Source organism: Sciurus vulgaris (genome assembly GCF_902686455.1).
Source record: "Sciurus vulgaris genome assembly, chromosome: 11".
NCBI classification, from domain to species: Eukaryota; Metazoa; Chordata; class Mammalia; order Rodentia; family Sciuridae; genus Sciurus; species Sciurus vulgaris.
The window spans coordinates 89698361-89714553 of record NC_136472.1 but is presented as its reverse complement, the minus strand read 5'-3'; positions in this window follow the sequence as shown (position 1 = coordinate 89714553).

The window sequence follows — 16193 nt, the reverse complement described above, 5'->3', positions numbered from 1 at the left end:
GTGAAATGAAATTATATAGGTGGAAAAATAAAACCTTGGAGAAGAGAAGGAAGAGAGACAAAGGAAAGAGGATGAAGATTCCTAGGGGGTTTACTAATAAAATAAATCAACATTCTGAACACTTAGAGTGTCTTAAGATTACAAAAATGAGCAGAACTGTTTTCCCTATATCTGCCCACATCCCCATATTAATATCTTTCACTCCAGATAGTCTTGAAACCTTGTCCAAATCACCTTCAGTCAAGACATCTCATGTCACCCCTCAGCAGCTCTGTGAGTTCTGGGATGCAGGAAGAATTGGTTCAGTTAGAAAAGAAGGAAACAGACTCTCAAAGATAAATAGCTTCCCAAGGGTAGTGACTGAGGAGTGGCCAGTTGTCTGACAGAATCCATTTCTTCTATTAAATATATAGTGGCTTTTCCTCCCTCCATATGAACTATACAAAGAATAATATGAGCAGATTTTTCTTTTAATAATCAGCTTGCAACAGGGCTGAAACCACCACCTGCCCTTTTAATAATACATAAACAATAATAAAAGCAGACATGCCACTGCTGATATTGAATGTACCATGCTTTAGACATGTGGACATATGGATTATTTGGTTAATCCTCACAGTGTCTCATGAGATGGATACTCTTTACTGTGAAGAAACTGAGATTTAGAGAGGTTAAGAGACCCGGCAAGTTGTCTCAGAGCTGGAACTGTAATCTAGACTGTCAGATCTCAAAACTTGGTGCAGTTATGTTCTTGTGCTGGGGAATATTAAAGTCTCTGACTCTTTTCCACCTGAAGAGATGGACAGGGAAGCTCAACAATGTTGAACACATTGAACCATTGGAGAAATTGGAATAAGACTCCAAAAGTTCCTTCTGTCAGCTTTGAAAAAGATGTTTTCAGAGATCACTAAAGATTATACCACTGCCTAGGCTCAAGAAACTATCCAGATCTCTTCCTGGAAGGAGGGACACTACAATAAAAGGAAAAACAAAACAAAACAAAAAAAAAACAAAAAACTTTTTTTTTTTTTTTTTTTTTTTTAAACTCAGTTTCTGTTCATTCTTCCTCACATTTCTTAGCACATGCTCATGGCAGAAACCAGTCAAATGATCCTGGGTCAAGCTGCTAGGACAGGGTCAGAGCAGGCAAGTTCTTTCCACTTCTGATTGCATAATCTTTTCCTTTTCTGACTTTTTCTTTCCCTTTGAGGAAAACAGAATGAGTCATGGCTCTGGTTATTTTAGATTTGAATTTTATCTAACAACTCAGTGTTCTTGCAGAAGGTTCTGACCCGTCATTTAGGTAGCCTGACCCCTGAGTAATCCCTGGTTAGAGTTTGCCTATTATCACATACTGTGTAGAATGGATTATTTAGCCAATATATACACTTATACATAAATTATATCTAGATCGATCATTTAAATTGTTTGAGTTTTGGTTTGTTGGAATTAAAAATATATATGTTTATAATTCATCAGAACATTATTTTCTTGTAAAGATAATTTTAAGTCAAAAATCATAAGCAGAAAAATTCAAGAGAAAAGGTATCGTCAAGACTGTGATGGTTTCTTGGCACAGTGACACATGCCTGTAATCCCAGTGGCTTGGAAGGCTGAGGCAGGAGGATTGCAAGTTCAAAGTCAACCTCGGTAACATAGTGAGGTCCTAAGCAATTTAGAGAGACACTGTCTCAAAAATTTAAAAAAATAACTAAATAAAAAGGCTGGGGATATGGTTCAGTGATGAAGCACCCCTGAGTTTAATTCCGATACAAAATATATGTATACATATTATGATGGTTTGGACTTCTATAGAAAAAAATTATTTTGGAATTTAAATACTTGTTTTTAAAATCTGGGGGTGAGGAGACCCAGCTATAAGAAGATCATCACAGGACTGGTTACTAGGCAAGCAATGCCTGAGCCAGGATCATCTGGGTGTACATATGAACTTTACCTCTAGGGTTAAAGGATGCTCTCCTACAGTCCCAGAGTCCCTCGCCTGAGAAGTGCACCCACCTTACCCTCCTCTCTCAGGAATCAGGTTTACTCTCTCCCTAGGCCCCCTGCAGAGATGCCATTAGTAGACCAAAGCTATTTCCATACCGGCTGTGAATTAGCTCAAAAGGCCCACATTCAACACATTGCACCTCTGCCTCCACAGCCAATGAGTGAGACAGAACGGACTTAAAATTCTATTTTAACATGAGTTAAAATTCACTCTAGGTTTCCCCTGAGATTTCTTAACTAGAGCTAATTTTTTTCTAGTTAATTTTCCAGGACCTGTCCTGTCTCCTACAGACCATTCTCATTGGCATTCTCTGTTCCTACTTTTGTTCCTTTTCCTTCTTCACCCACATTCCTTGAGCAGGGAAACATCTAGTAACAGTTGCTTACCAAGTACATGCAAATAATGTGTAACACTTTCTATGCATTACCTAATAATAGCCCTCTCACAGTTGTAGAGAACTTGAATCAGTAGAAGCATTATTCATGTTTTACATATGAGAAAATTTAGGCACAGAGATGTTAACTAACTTTATCAAGGACATAGAGGTAAGAATCAGTAAGCTTTGGCTTATCTAATTCCAAAGCTTCTCAACTATTTTGACCATGATTATCTTCCTGGTTAATAGTATATCTGAGGTATATAGTATGGCAATCTGAGGGATTTTCTGATGCCAACAACCAACTCTCCAATTCTCAGACACCAACCTGTTGTTCAATAGTTCAATTCAATCTGGGCACTATTTAGCAGGAATTAATGTCAGACTCCTTAATTTAAAGATCCAAAAGACTGCCCCACTTGAGATGCCATTCACAGGTCTGTACTACCTGTATTTCTGATCATTCAACTATAAATCAGAGATGCTTTGGTTTTAATGTGTCCCCAAATTTCATGTGGTAGAAAATTAAACCTCAAGGCAATGGTGCTGGGAAATGAGATCTTTGAGTTCTCATGAATGGATTGATGCCATTCTTGTAGAAGTGGGCTAGTTACCCTGGAGTGTGTTCCTAATATGAGGATGCGTTTAGCCCCTTCGCCTTTCTGACTGTCTGTCTCTTATGCTCTCTTGCCCTTCTGCCTTCCACCAGAGATGATGAAGCAAGAAGACCTCATCAGATGCTGACCTCTTGACCTTGGACTTGCTAGGCTCTGGAGCTCTAAGAAATAAATCTTTGTTCTTTATAAATTAGCCTCAAATATTCTGTTTTAGCAGCACAAAATAGACTAAGACAAAGTTTACCATGACCTTGTCCTTATATTTGATAATGGAGTAAAACAGCACAAAGAACTTGGGAAAATATTTATGCTTGCCAGATTATTATTGAGGACACAACATGGGAACAGTCAAAATAAAGAGATGTGTAGCAGAAGGTATGGGTGTGTGTGGGTTATGTGGGTGTGCAGAGCTTTTATGCCCTTTCCAGATGTAGCATCTTCCAACACCTCGATATGTTCACCAACCTTTGCTTGAAGCTCCCCTTTCTCAAGAGTTTTTATAGAGCTCAGTCTCCACGACCTCTCCCCAAACATCCTGGAGGTCTGTGAGCAGGATTGAAAGTTCCAACCCTCTAAACTATTAGCCTTTCTGATGCAGGTTCTATCCTGAAGCTATCTAGAGGCCACATCCTAAGTCACTTGATTAGTATAAGCTCAGATGTGACCCAAAGAAAATTCTTATGAAAAACAAAAGATAGAGAATGGGAGAAAATCTTAACCACATGCACCTCAAATAGAGCATTAATCTTCAGGATATACAAAGAACTCAAAAAACTTAACCCAATCAATAAATGGACAAAGGAACTGAACAGGCACTTTACAGAAGAAATACAAATGATTAACAAACATATGAAAAAATGTTTAACATCTCTAGCAATTAGAGAAATGCAAATTAAAACTACCTTGAGATTTTATCTCACTCCAGTCAGAATGACAATTACCAAGAATATAAGTCACAATAAATGTTGGTAAGAATGTGGGGAAAAGGTTCACTCAGACATTGCTGGTGGGACTGCAAATTGGAGTAACCACTGTGGAAAGAAGTATGGAGTTTCCTTAGAAAACTTGGAATAGAACCCATTTGACCCAGTTATTATACTCCTCAGCTTATATCCAAAGGACTTAAAATCAGCATACTACAGTGATGCAGCCATGTCAATGTTTACAGCATCTCAATTCCCAATAGCTAAGCTATGGAACCAATCTAGTGCCCTTCAACAGGTGAATGGGTAAAGAAAATGTGGTATATACACCATGGAATTTACTCAGCCATAAAGAATGAAATTATGGCATTTGCTGGTAAATGGATGAAACTAGAGACTATCATGCTAAGTGAAATAAGTCAGTGCCCCAAAAAACAAAGGTTGAATGTTCTCTCTGATATGTGGATGCTAACATATAACAAGGGAGGGTAGGGAGGAGAGGACAGAAGTTCATTGGATTAGACAAAGGGGAATGAAGGGAAGGGATGGGGGATGGGACTAGGAAAGACCGTAGAATGAATCAGATATTATTTTCCTATGCTCATACAGGAATACACCACCAGTGTAACTTCACATCATATAAAACCACAAGAATGGGATCAAAATTGGAATGGGTTGCATTCCATGTAGGTATATGTCAAAATATACCCTACCATCATATATATCATGAACAACAATTTTTTTTTTTTTTTTATAAAAGATACTACTATCACTTGGGAAATACCAAGGATTTTATGAGTCCTGTGTTAGGAATTTGAGACAAAGGAAAAATGTATTTTTTATATTTTATCACAAGTAGTTCTATGACTCTACATGAGTTTAACCTCTTCAGGTCTCAGTTTCCTCATTTGTAAAATAAGGACAACAATACCTACATCACAAGGATGTAGTTGGCTAATCTACATGTCTGGCTCATAGTTGGCATTAGTAGACATTAGCTATCATTGTTATATTTTCAAGGGCTTTTACATCTGTATCTCATTTAGTTCTTACATGAGGAACCAGGAGTCGTTTCATTTTACATTGATATCCCTAGAGATTAATTGTCCTGCCCAAGACCCCAAAGATAGTCGGGAAACTGGAGCTGGAATTAGGGTTTCCAACCCCTATAGTCTGCTTTTCTTCTCTCTCACCCATTTGAGTACACTGACACAGGAGACCCATGTTCAGACCACATCTCAAGATCCAGCCTCAAGAGTTTGCTAAGTGCTCAAATTGCATGGGGACCTGATTCAGCAGAACTGACTAGCGCCAGTACCTATGCCTTGACCCAAACTCCATAGACATGGAAAAGTAGAGTCAGTGTTAAATACAATGCATGAAAAAATGTTGGTTTCACTGAGCTTCTGTACCAGGTCCAACAGAATAGACCAAAATGGAATTCTTCATTTTGCAATTCCATATCACCAAGATAAGACTGTTGTTTATCTGAACCTCCGAGAGAGAGAGAGAGAGAGAGAGAGAGAGAGAGAGAGAGAGAGAGAGAGAGAATAATAGCTAAATCTCTGAGCAGCCAGTTTTAGCTCATGTAACAAGGAAGTCCTACTGTTTCAACCTTCACTGGGAATGTAACTTTGAAATTTTGAAATGACCAATCTGCTTTTGTTTCTGCTTTCTTCAGGCCCCTTCTGTCTATAAAGCCAAAAATTTCAACTGAACTCATTGGAGCACTCATTCTACTTTATAAAATGAGGTGTTTCTCAATTCTAGAATTACAAATTAAAGCCACTTAAGAACTTAAAACCAAATTTTTATAATTTTGTTTTTTGACATCACTTAGGTTGCAAATGTCCATTGTGCACACAGAAATCATTTCTCAAATTCAAACCTTGGCAGTCAAGTCCTTTGACACACTGAAGGTAGAAAACAAGCTTGTACCCCTGATCAAACTGAAACTGAACTACATTGCTGATAAGGACCCAGGACTCCCTTTCTAACATAAACAGGAGCCATTTTTCAGCATGTCTCCACTTACAGCCCCTGGCCCTATACACCTGCCAGACCAGGATGTTCCAGGTACATTCACCTCCTCTCTCCCTCCACATTCATCTATTGTTGAGTTTTCTTTTCTTGCTACAATAGCCAGCCCTAGGATGTAGATCTTTTTCTTGATCAAATGTCTTACTCTATTGTCAGACTTGGATTCCTCCTGTTCTTGGTTGGTAAATGTCGTCAGCACTCCTTCATCGTCTTTAGTTATTGCCACTCATTGCGACTGCCTCATTTCATCTTAAAGCAAAATAAATGTGACTACAGTCATGTGCTGCATAACATTTTGGTCAGTGATAAACCATATGCAACAGGGGTCTCATAAGATTATACTGCCTGATGATGTTGAAGCCATCATCTATTCTATGATGTTACATAATGACCACATCACCTAAAAGTGCATTTCTCAGAATGTTTTCTTAATGTTAAGTGTACAAACACTGTAGACTTTACTCAAAATTTCTTGAAAAAAAGGCAGGGGAATTATGTACAAACCACATGGAAAAATATTTTAAGGCTCCTTTAAGGGCTCCTTGATGCAACTACTTGCTTTCTTTTCTTGACATTCCTGTCCCATGAGCAACTGCCCTGAATCTTTCTCCTGCTCCTTTTCCCCTTGTTCCAGCAATTTTTCCCCTCTCCTGACTTTTTGAGTCCATTCATGAACAGAGACATGGAACAATCTATCAACCTCCTTACCTGTCACCTTCCTTAGCCAAATACATGTGTGGTGCTTCTTTTCTTGCTTTCTTCTTCAACTGGAGGGAGGGAATTTAACCTTCTTAGAAAGAAGTTGGAAAGATACAGAAAGTCAATAATTGCTTTTGTAAAAAGTATGCAAACATTGTCTTATAATGGGAAAAAGAGGAAGAGGTTGAACACATATTAAGTACCCATGACATGCCAGAGATATTCTCATTTCTTACACAAACTTGTGTGCATGTTTTATCTGTGCAGGCATATGGCAACTGACTTAAGGATAGATTTCTTATTTTTAGGCAATGAAACCAATTTTGTTTGACCACAGAATTATGGGTCATAAAATATTATCTAAATATTTTAATTAAATGCCAATAGTTGGAAATAAGAAAAACTCACATAAAAATATTGACATTGGCTTCTCTTGAAAAATTGGAGATCTGGCCTGCTGACTAGTGTCAGAACCTAATAGGGGGTGTCACAAACTGTCCCTACTGTTCCCTACTATGTTCTTGATAACAAAGTAGAATCGATTGCCAGCTAGCATCATGCTTATTTATTTCCTTATAGCAAATAGAACATTTAAATATTTCAAATATAGGTAAATAATGTACATGCTCCCGACTCCTCCCCACTTGTTCACTTATCTTGCTTGCCTGGCCCTATGGCACCTGCATTTCTGAGCCCATTTTACTAAGTGTGTCTTTACAGCTTCTCATGGTGCTGATGCTGGATGTGTGGCAGGTGTCCTGTAATTCCTGATGGATTTAAACAAATGAAGTAATCCCTTTGATTGGTGTCTGCCTCTACTTCACACTCTTCCTTCTCCCCTGCTGTGACTGGGACAAGAAATCCTTTTTCAGTCCTGGGACAAACCTCAGGGGGCCTTTTTGGCCTAGTTAGTCTCAAATCTTCTGAAACTTCAATGATTATAAATGCAAGGGAAACATTTTTAACAATAGTAAAAGATATCTTAGTAACACTCTTATCAATAAATCATGGCAAAGGGCTCCTAATGACTAGGTTTATATAAACCAAGTCTGTGTTAGATATGAATAGACCACCATTCTGTAGTCTGGCAATTTATTTGCAATCTATTAATGCACTGAGTTTGAACCCTGTTTCTCAAAGAGAACTGGTCATATTTTGTCAGGCCAAGAGTACAGGCAAGAAAGGCATTGGCAGAGCAGCAAATGATATAATTGAATATTCGCTTGGGATTTTCCAGTATACCATCACATATCTTTCTTCAATAAATACAATTTGTTAAATGGATAATTAAATGTTATCCAATATGTATGCCTTTGTAAACCTTCTAATATAGCTAATTTTAAGAATTAAGGAGAATAAACCCATTGTTATACCATCTGTCCAGAATTTTTTGCTTCAGAAAATGTAATTAAAGCAATAATAGTTCCTTTCCCAGTAAAAGTGATTGATGCTTCCCAGGGAAAGAGAGAGTTCTAAAGCTGAAAAGAAAGGGTGATTGACGCTATGGTGGGGAAGCCAGGTATGGGTATTCTGTAAGTATTCTGTAAGTATCCTCAGAGAAAGGTTGATTTAGTTTCTTTTTTACACCCACCCCTCTCTCCAGTCTACTTTGCCTTTTATCTCATCCTTTGTACCCCTTTCTTTTATACTCCCTACTGGAGGTAATGGATGTACGTTTTTTTCCCCTCAAAACAGTTTAAGGGTGGGCTGTGCCTTCTTTTGTCTTTTTTAGCTCCATTAATTCCTGACATAGTATCATGCTTGCAGTAAGTGCTTAGAAATGCTCCTTGAAAAAAAAATGAATTTTTTTTCTGTTGAATAAGCGAGACTATTTTTCCATTGAGTGAAAACTTGGAATTGCCTTCCCTCACTCTGTCGCAGCTCACAGATATTCTTCATTGTCTGTCTCCTGCTGTGGTTCAGATATGGTATGAGTGTGTTCCCATGGTTCAAATGTGGAAATGTAATCTCCATTGTGAAGTATTAAGGGTAAGAAACTTAATTCAACTATGGTGTTTAGAGGTGGGATTTTGAGGGGATGGTTAGGTTTAGATAAAGTCATTTAGGGTGGAGCCCCCACAATTGAATCCTGGTGGCTTTATAAGAAGAGAAAGAGACCAAAATAGATACACATTGAGTTCCCTGTGTCTTGCCATGTGATAGCTGGCACTGCCTCAAGACTGCCAGTGAGAAGGTCACCACCACACACACCCCTGGACATTGCACGTCCATAGCTGTGAGCAAAAATAAACCTCTTTTCTTTGTAGTCAGTCTATCTGCAGTATTCAGGAAACAGACTAATATTCCTCATCAACACCGAGAGAGACGGAGTGGGTGGGGACTTGGAAAGAAGCAGCCAGAACCAGACTTACCTCCAGTTTTTGTTTTTATTTTTTTTTTTTAAATTTTTACAGACTGCATTTTGATTCATTGTACACAAATGGGGTACAATTTTTCATTTCTATGGTTGTGCACAATATAGATTCACACCATTCATGTAATCATACACATACATAGGGTAATATCTACTGAGACAGATTTCATTATACTTTCCTATTTTTATTTTATTTTTTTCTGCCTCCGATTTTTTCTAATTCAAGTCCTGTCCCTTTTAGTCTAAGTCAAGAAAGCTCAGGAAGAAGATTTACTTCCTTGAGACAGTAGTTATGGTAACTTTTTCGTTAAGGGCAGGGTTCTTCCTCCATAAAGGAAGTGGGCTTAGATCAGCATTGTGGGCAGCCCTATTGCCTGCCTGGCATGTGCTGTGGTGTGGGTTCCCCTGAACTGGCTGTCTGCTGGAGAGCAGGCCACGAATGCAGTGTGCTCCCTACTGAGCTGAATCAGCCCAGCCTTTTGGTGGACACTGAAGTGTCTTCACATCATACTCAAGCCAGTTCTCCAGCACCTCACCCTCAATACTATAAAAATGTATTTACCGCCCTCAAACCTGCTGGTTCTCTTTCCTTTCCTTCTAAGAAACTTACACATTTTCCCACTTCTTTCCATTTTGCTGCTACCATCCAAATCAATTCATGGTTGGTTGAATCTATGGGTGTGGAACCCACAGATGTGGAAGACCATCTGTTCTTCCCTGAGGGTAGTCTGGCAGGGCCTCAAGAGAGGGAGAGAGACCTTCTTGTTGGTGACTGAATGCAGACCTCTCAGCCAGGCAGTGATGTCTATGGGCCCTTAGGGTGTTTGCTGTGTGAAGTGCTATGTCAGTTCCCTCATGCTCCTTTAAGGAACCTGCAGTAAAAACTAACTGGTAACAAACTGGAAGCCTGATAACCAGGTGCTCTGGGCAGGTGTAATCTTTTGGTTCACATCGTATTAAACAAGTTTTTGATCCAAATCTTGGAAGTGATACACTGTCATTTATGACAAGAGTCATTTGAACTCAAGGGGAAGGTGTCAAAAGACAAAATTATGACAAATTTAAGGATCCTTGGGCTGGGATATAGCTCAGTTGGTAGAGTGCTTGTCTTGAATGCACAAGGCCCTGGGTTCAATTCCCAGCACCACACACACAAAAAAATCCTAATTGATTTTTATTTGTGCTTATATAAAATTGGGTAACAACACATTCTATTAAGCAGAGTCAGGGTTGTGATGATCTGCGCACAGGAGGGGGCCCTTACAGGTAGAAAAGGGCTGAGGAGAGCAGAAAAGTGTATTGGTTGTTCCAAAGCTGTTTTCCATATATCATAAACACAGACGGGACTTCCTTATTAGGCTGGTTCGTACAGTGGGCCTCTAAAGAGGTTGGTTGCTGTGATTCTATTGTGTGCTATTCGTTGGTTGGTTTGTTTAAAAACTGGCCTTAGAGTTCAGTTTCATTCCCTGGTACCTTAAATACAGTCGCATTCCAGTTTGCTCGCTCTGCTGGGCCTAGTGCAGGAGGCAAGTCCAAAACAACGACCTCCTACAAATCTTATTTAACAGGGCATTCCACAAAGACATGAATAGAGGGTAGGACTCATGGGGGCGAGTCATCTACTACATCCCCCTCTTTTTTTTTTGGCAGTGCTGAGGAGTGAATCCAAGCTTTGCATCTGCCAGAATCTAGTCACATCTATCTTTTACCATGTGTGCCTTCTATTCTTTCCCTCCTTCTTTTTTTCTTTCCTTATTCCTTCCCTACTCCCCTTCAGAATTACTATGAGACTACAGTGGTCTAGGAGCTACACTACACATTGGAAATACAAAGCCTGCGACCACTGAGGGTTTTAGCTATTTCCCAAGCTTCGGTCACTCATCCTTTTAGCCATATACATCAGTTTTTTAAATCTTTTTTTATTCATTGTTTTCCTTAAAATAATCCACATTTAAAATACAGCCTCCACCACACTGCAGAGCTTAGGACTCCTTTTACTCTTTAGGAAAAAAATGTTTTGATGGTAGATTCTTTTCATGCTGCGTGTAACCTCATCAGTTTATTCTATAAAGGATATACTCTGTAAACACACGCATTAAATTGGATTACAATCAAGATTAAATCTGTCAAGGCATGGCTTTTTAAAAAAACTTTTCCATTTGATGAGGTAAAGGATGAAACTATAAATGGGAAAAGGTAGGTCATATCCCTGAAATAAAAGAGTAAAATAAAATATGGCCTCCTCCCATGCCAGAGGTTCTTGATCCTGGCATTAAGTAGGGAAGGTACTTAACCTGTGGGTGTCTGCTGCCCCCCACTTGCTCACCACCCATTTATGCCCACACCAAATAGTCCATGGCAGGGAGGTGACAGTTCACCTGAGAGGGGATCTAATCTGCTGTCCTGAGGAAATGCTCCAGCCTCCACCTGCATTTACTCCACCTTCCACCTGTCCCTGGTCTTATTCTCACGGTGTCCATGACCTTCCCCTTCCCTGGGCAGTTATTAGCAACAAAGCAACCCAACTTTGCTGCAACAAGGCACAAAACTCATTTATAAAAAAGAAACTTGTTTATTAAAAAGAAATGGAGCATTAGTGATTAGTGTGGGCACTTGTGACCCCCAGTGGTAGAGAAGAGAAAATGCAACCTGTGATGTTGAGGTGGGGGGAAGGGAAGAAGGCATCTCTTACGGTTTTCTAGAGTCCCCACTTAATATTGGAAATGCAAAACCATGCCTACAGGGGCCTAAAGCAACACACACGAAACAATAATATACCCTCTCCTTTCATGCCTTGTCCTAAGCAGCTTTATTCACCTCTGAGGCAGGGAGCGAAATGCACCTCCACCAGCACCAAAACAGACATAAGATCTAAGCCCCTAGTTGAACCTACATCTTGCCCCTGGCCTTTTAGAGCTTGAAGACTGCTAAAGACCTCAACGCTCTGAGGCCACTTTCATCCCTGCCTGCCTACCACACTTGCAGAAACTTGAACTCTGTGAATATCCAACTTTTCTTTTGCAAGAGGGTTTACTGAAGCTCAGAGGCGACTTCATGACTCAGATCCCAGAACAAGATGCCACAGACTAGAAGAGAATCCAGTTTCCCAACTAGCCATAAATATTGAGACACTCACAGTTGTAGGCAGAAAATTGTTTGGGTGAATTTTGGACAAGTAAGAGACCTAGTGAGAGAACATTTTAATACAATAATTTGTTTTAAAATAAATCAGTACTTCAGAACATCAACTGGTGAATAAACGAGGTAAAGAGAAGTAATTAAGTCTTTCAGTAATAAAAGCAGAGTACTCTCAGGATTTCTAACAAGACCATCTGATCCACCCTCCTGAAATCAGCCAGATTCTTCTGGAATCATCCTTTGTAGGCCAGGCCAGGAGAGGGGCAGAGCCACAATGTAGAGTGAGAGGCTGCATGATGTGGGAGGAACTTCCCAAATCTCCCCCCCAAGTATCCCTACTGAGCAAAGGAATTCATCCTGGGGACCTGGGAGAAGGTCCTATGCTGCATCAACAAGAATAAAATTGCTCTGAAGTCTAATATTTTATTGAAAAACTCACTAGAATGCAGCATTCTGAGACACCAATAAAATAGTTTAACATATTAAAATGATATTTTTTGCCCAAATCTCTGAAGAAAATCAACTCTGTGGAAGGATACATATTTCGAGGCATTACTCCTGGGCATTACTCCTCGAGGTAATACTCCTGGGTCTGAATCCCCATTTGAGGGGTTTAGAGACCATGGTGACCCCCATGGAGCCAGGCAGACTTTGTTTGATTCCAATCCCAAATTTCCTGTTTCCTATCTGTATGATAAATTAACTTATGCTCTGGGATATATATATACACACACACACACACACACACACATATATATATGTATATATATATTTTAATTAATACATAGTAATTATACATATTTATAGTAAAATGATCACCTCAGGGTAATTGGCACCTCTGGCATTGTGATGGTTAATTTTGGTTGTCAAGTTGACTGGACATCTAGAAAATTAGTTTGCAAGACTGAGGTGGTACATCCTGTTATCATTCACCTGATGATGTGGAGAAGGCTTTGGAACTGGCTTACAAAAGAAATTTGGGAGAGTTTGGAGAAACAAGATAGAAAAAGCCTAGAATCCCAAAGAGGATTCTAGTGAGGGCTCAGAAGACCAGAATGCTGACAAGATTATAAATAGTAAATGCCAGGCTGATCAATTTTCATATGGAAAAGAGAGCACTCTTGGGAGTTGGACTAGAGACCACTGTTGTAACACTATGACAAAATAAAAAATAAAAAAATGGTTTGAGGCTTTGTGAGAGATTGAGTTTAAGGTAATGTATGAGTTTACCTGGTAGAGAAAAGTTTCAAGGCAACAAAGCACTCAGCTGTGGCATGGTTATTACTGGCTAGTTTTAGACAAATTTACAGTGAGAATCAGAAACAAAGAGGTAAAGAACAGAAACGCTTAAATAATACGTATGGGCATGGGCCTTTCAGGGGCCAGGGGCACAATGCTCCAGTTTGGATCTGAAATGTCCCCCAAAGACCCACGTGTTAAAGAGTTGGTCCCAGCGTAGTGCTGTTGGGAGGTGGGAGAACCTGTAACCTGTAAGAAGTAGAGCCACAAGACAGACTTTTAGGTCATTGGGGACCTGTTTCCATATAGGATTGTGAGAGCCCAGTCCCTTCTTCCTCCTCTTGTTTGTTTTCTGGACATTAAACAGTTTTGTTCTACCATGTGCTGCCTCCCCCATTGCCATTCCTGACCCCAACCCAACACACGTACACCAGAGGACTGTAAGCAATGGTTCTGCTCAATTGTAAATGGGAAGCTCCAGAACTGTGAGCCAAAACACACCTTTTCCCTTTATAAGTTGATTATTTCAGGTATTTGCTATGGTAATGGAAGGCTGAGTAGCATAGACATTTCTCACTTATTTGTGTTGGGTTCATTCAAAAGCCTCTTTATCAGCTATTCTGAAGTATTCAATTAATGGTTGTCAAGTGTAGTATCCTTCTGTGCTATAGAATATTACAAGTTATCCCTTCAATCCATCTGCATCCCTCAGTTTTCTTTTCTGTCGAAGCAATATAGAGCTCTGAGCCAAAAGCACTGAGAATGGTAATACCATTATTGGCACAGTATTCTGCAAGCTACTAAACATATTCCATGTGATCTTTGTTGTGATAGGGCCCCTTGATGTGGTAGGAAAAGAGCAGTCTTTGGAAGTCAGTGAACCTCAGTTAGTGGCTCTGTGTTTTGAGGGAGTAGCTTAACCTCTGTGAAAAAGGTGTAGTAGTGATACAGCAGGTTATTGTGATAACTAAACATAACACATACATAAGGTGCATAGGACTCAGAAAGTGGCAAATCTCACTCTGCCTGTCAATAAATAAAAATACCTATCAACTCTGCAGACAGTCTAGCTCGACTTTTGCTAGCTGAGGACCTTGAACAAATTACTTAGTATCTTTGTTTCTTGGTTTCTTTATCTGTCAAATAAGATTTTAAAGAAAACAGTACCCTCTCAGAGAGTATTGAAGATGAAATAAGTCAATATGAGACACACAATAGGGTTTGATTGGTGGAATATTGAGATTCCAGTAAGCATTTGTATGTGGTTGGCTGAGCTAATTATTGTCCTTTTCACTATTAAGGAAACAGAGGTTCCCCTCCATCAGCATAATGCCCCTTCCCTAAGTGAAATATCTAAGATTTAAGCAAGAATTATCTGGTTCTAGATCCAGTAGTCTTTTCACTGTGCACTGTATGGGAGTGAGGGATGCATACCTCATAGTAATTTATCCTCTGCTAGCTTTGAATCCCTCCAGCCAGCCCTTGGAGGTCAATGCCCATCAGTGTTCCCAGTTACACACAGAAAAATTCTCTGGCTAATTGCCTTTAGTTCATGAAGCAATGCATTTTTGCTTCCTGAAAGGAATGGAGAATAGACAAAAACTCTGCACCCGTGGCTCTAGTGGAATTTTTCTCCTGGACTAAACTGAATTTCTCTGCTACCTTAAGATGCAGTAAGAAGACAGCATCATCCTTCTGATACCTACATGAGCCCAACAGAGTTGTAAATGTAGAAGCTTAAAGAATCTGTAGATCATTTTCTTAACCTACATGAGGAAATTTAGGTCCACAGAAATTAGTCCCTGACCAACACTCCTATATATTTGATATTAGAAAATTCCTAATGTTGGCCCCACTAAGCATGCTCCCCACTGAATAGGGAAAAAAAAAAAAAAAAAAAACAAAACTGCTTTCCTATACTCTGTTATTTCACTTTTGACATGAGAGGTGTGGATTTCCCACATAAAGCAGTTCTCCAGTTCTCTGTAGACCAAAATTGTGTGTCTGGCAATTTAATTCTAAAACTAACACAAAGTTAGTGCAGACTCCACCAGAGAAAGACCCAGTCCTACAAGATTTCCCCCTCACTTTAGATGCTAATTGCAAGTCCTGGTTGTGACCTGTACTTCTGATCACCACCCTCAAGGAACTCTCATTTGCTCAGCAATCAGAAAGTTATCTAAACCCATTCCTTTGGGGGTTTTATGTAGACATGAACGAGTAAAACATTGGCCATTGGTGATCAACTCTACAGTTGGTCCTATTTCCTTTGTTGGAGATGGTAGGGCAGGGGGCTGAAATTTCCACCCCTCTAATTACATGATCTGTTCCCCTGAGAAGCAGTTCTCATTACAAGATTTCAGGGACCCAAACCAGAAGTTATCTCAAAAACAAAAACAAAAACAAACAAACAAAAAACCAGGATGGGCACAGTGGCATATGCCTGTAATCCCAGCAGCTCAGGAGACTGAGGCAGGAGGATCATGAGTTCAAGCCAGCCTCAGCAACTTAGCAAGGCCCTGTATCGAAATTAAAAAAAAGGGCTGGGGATATGGCTCAGTGGTTAAGTGCCCCTGGGTTCAATTCCTGATACGAAAATAACAACAACAAAACAAACAAAGTAAAACAACAAAACAAACCCTAATTGTAGAGATTCTAAGGATTTTTTAGGGAAAAGACAGGGGAAAATAAAAACCCAAATATGTATTTCTTATTATATCACAAGATCACATCCAGCTATTAACTCCACCACAGCCACTCTCTATCTTTCTGTGTC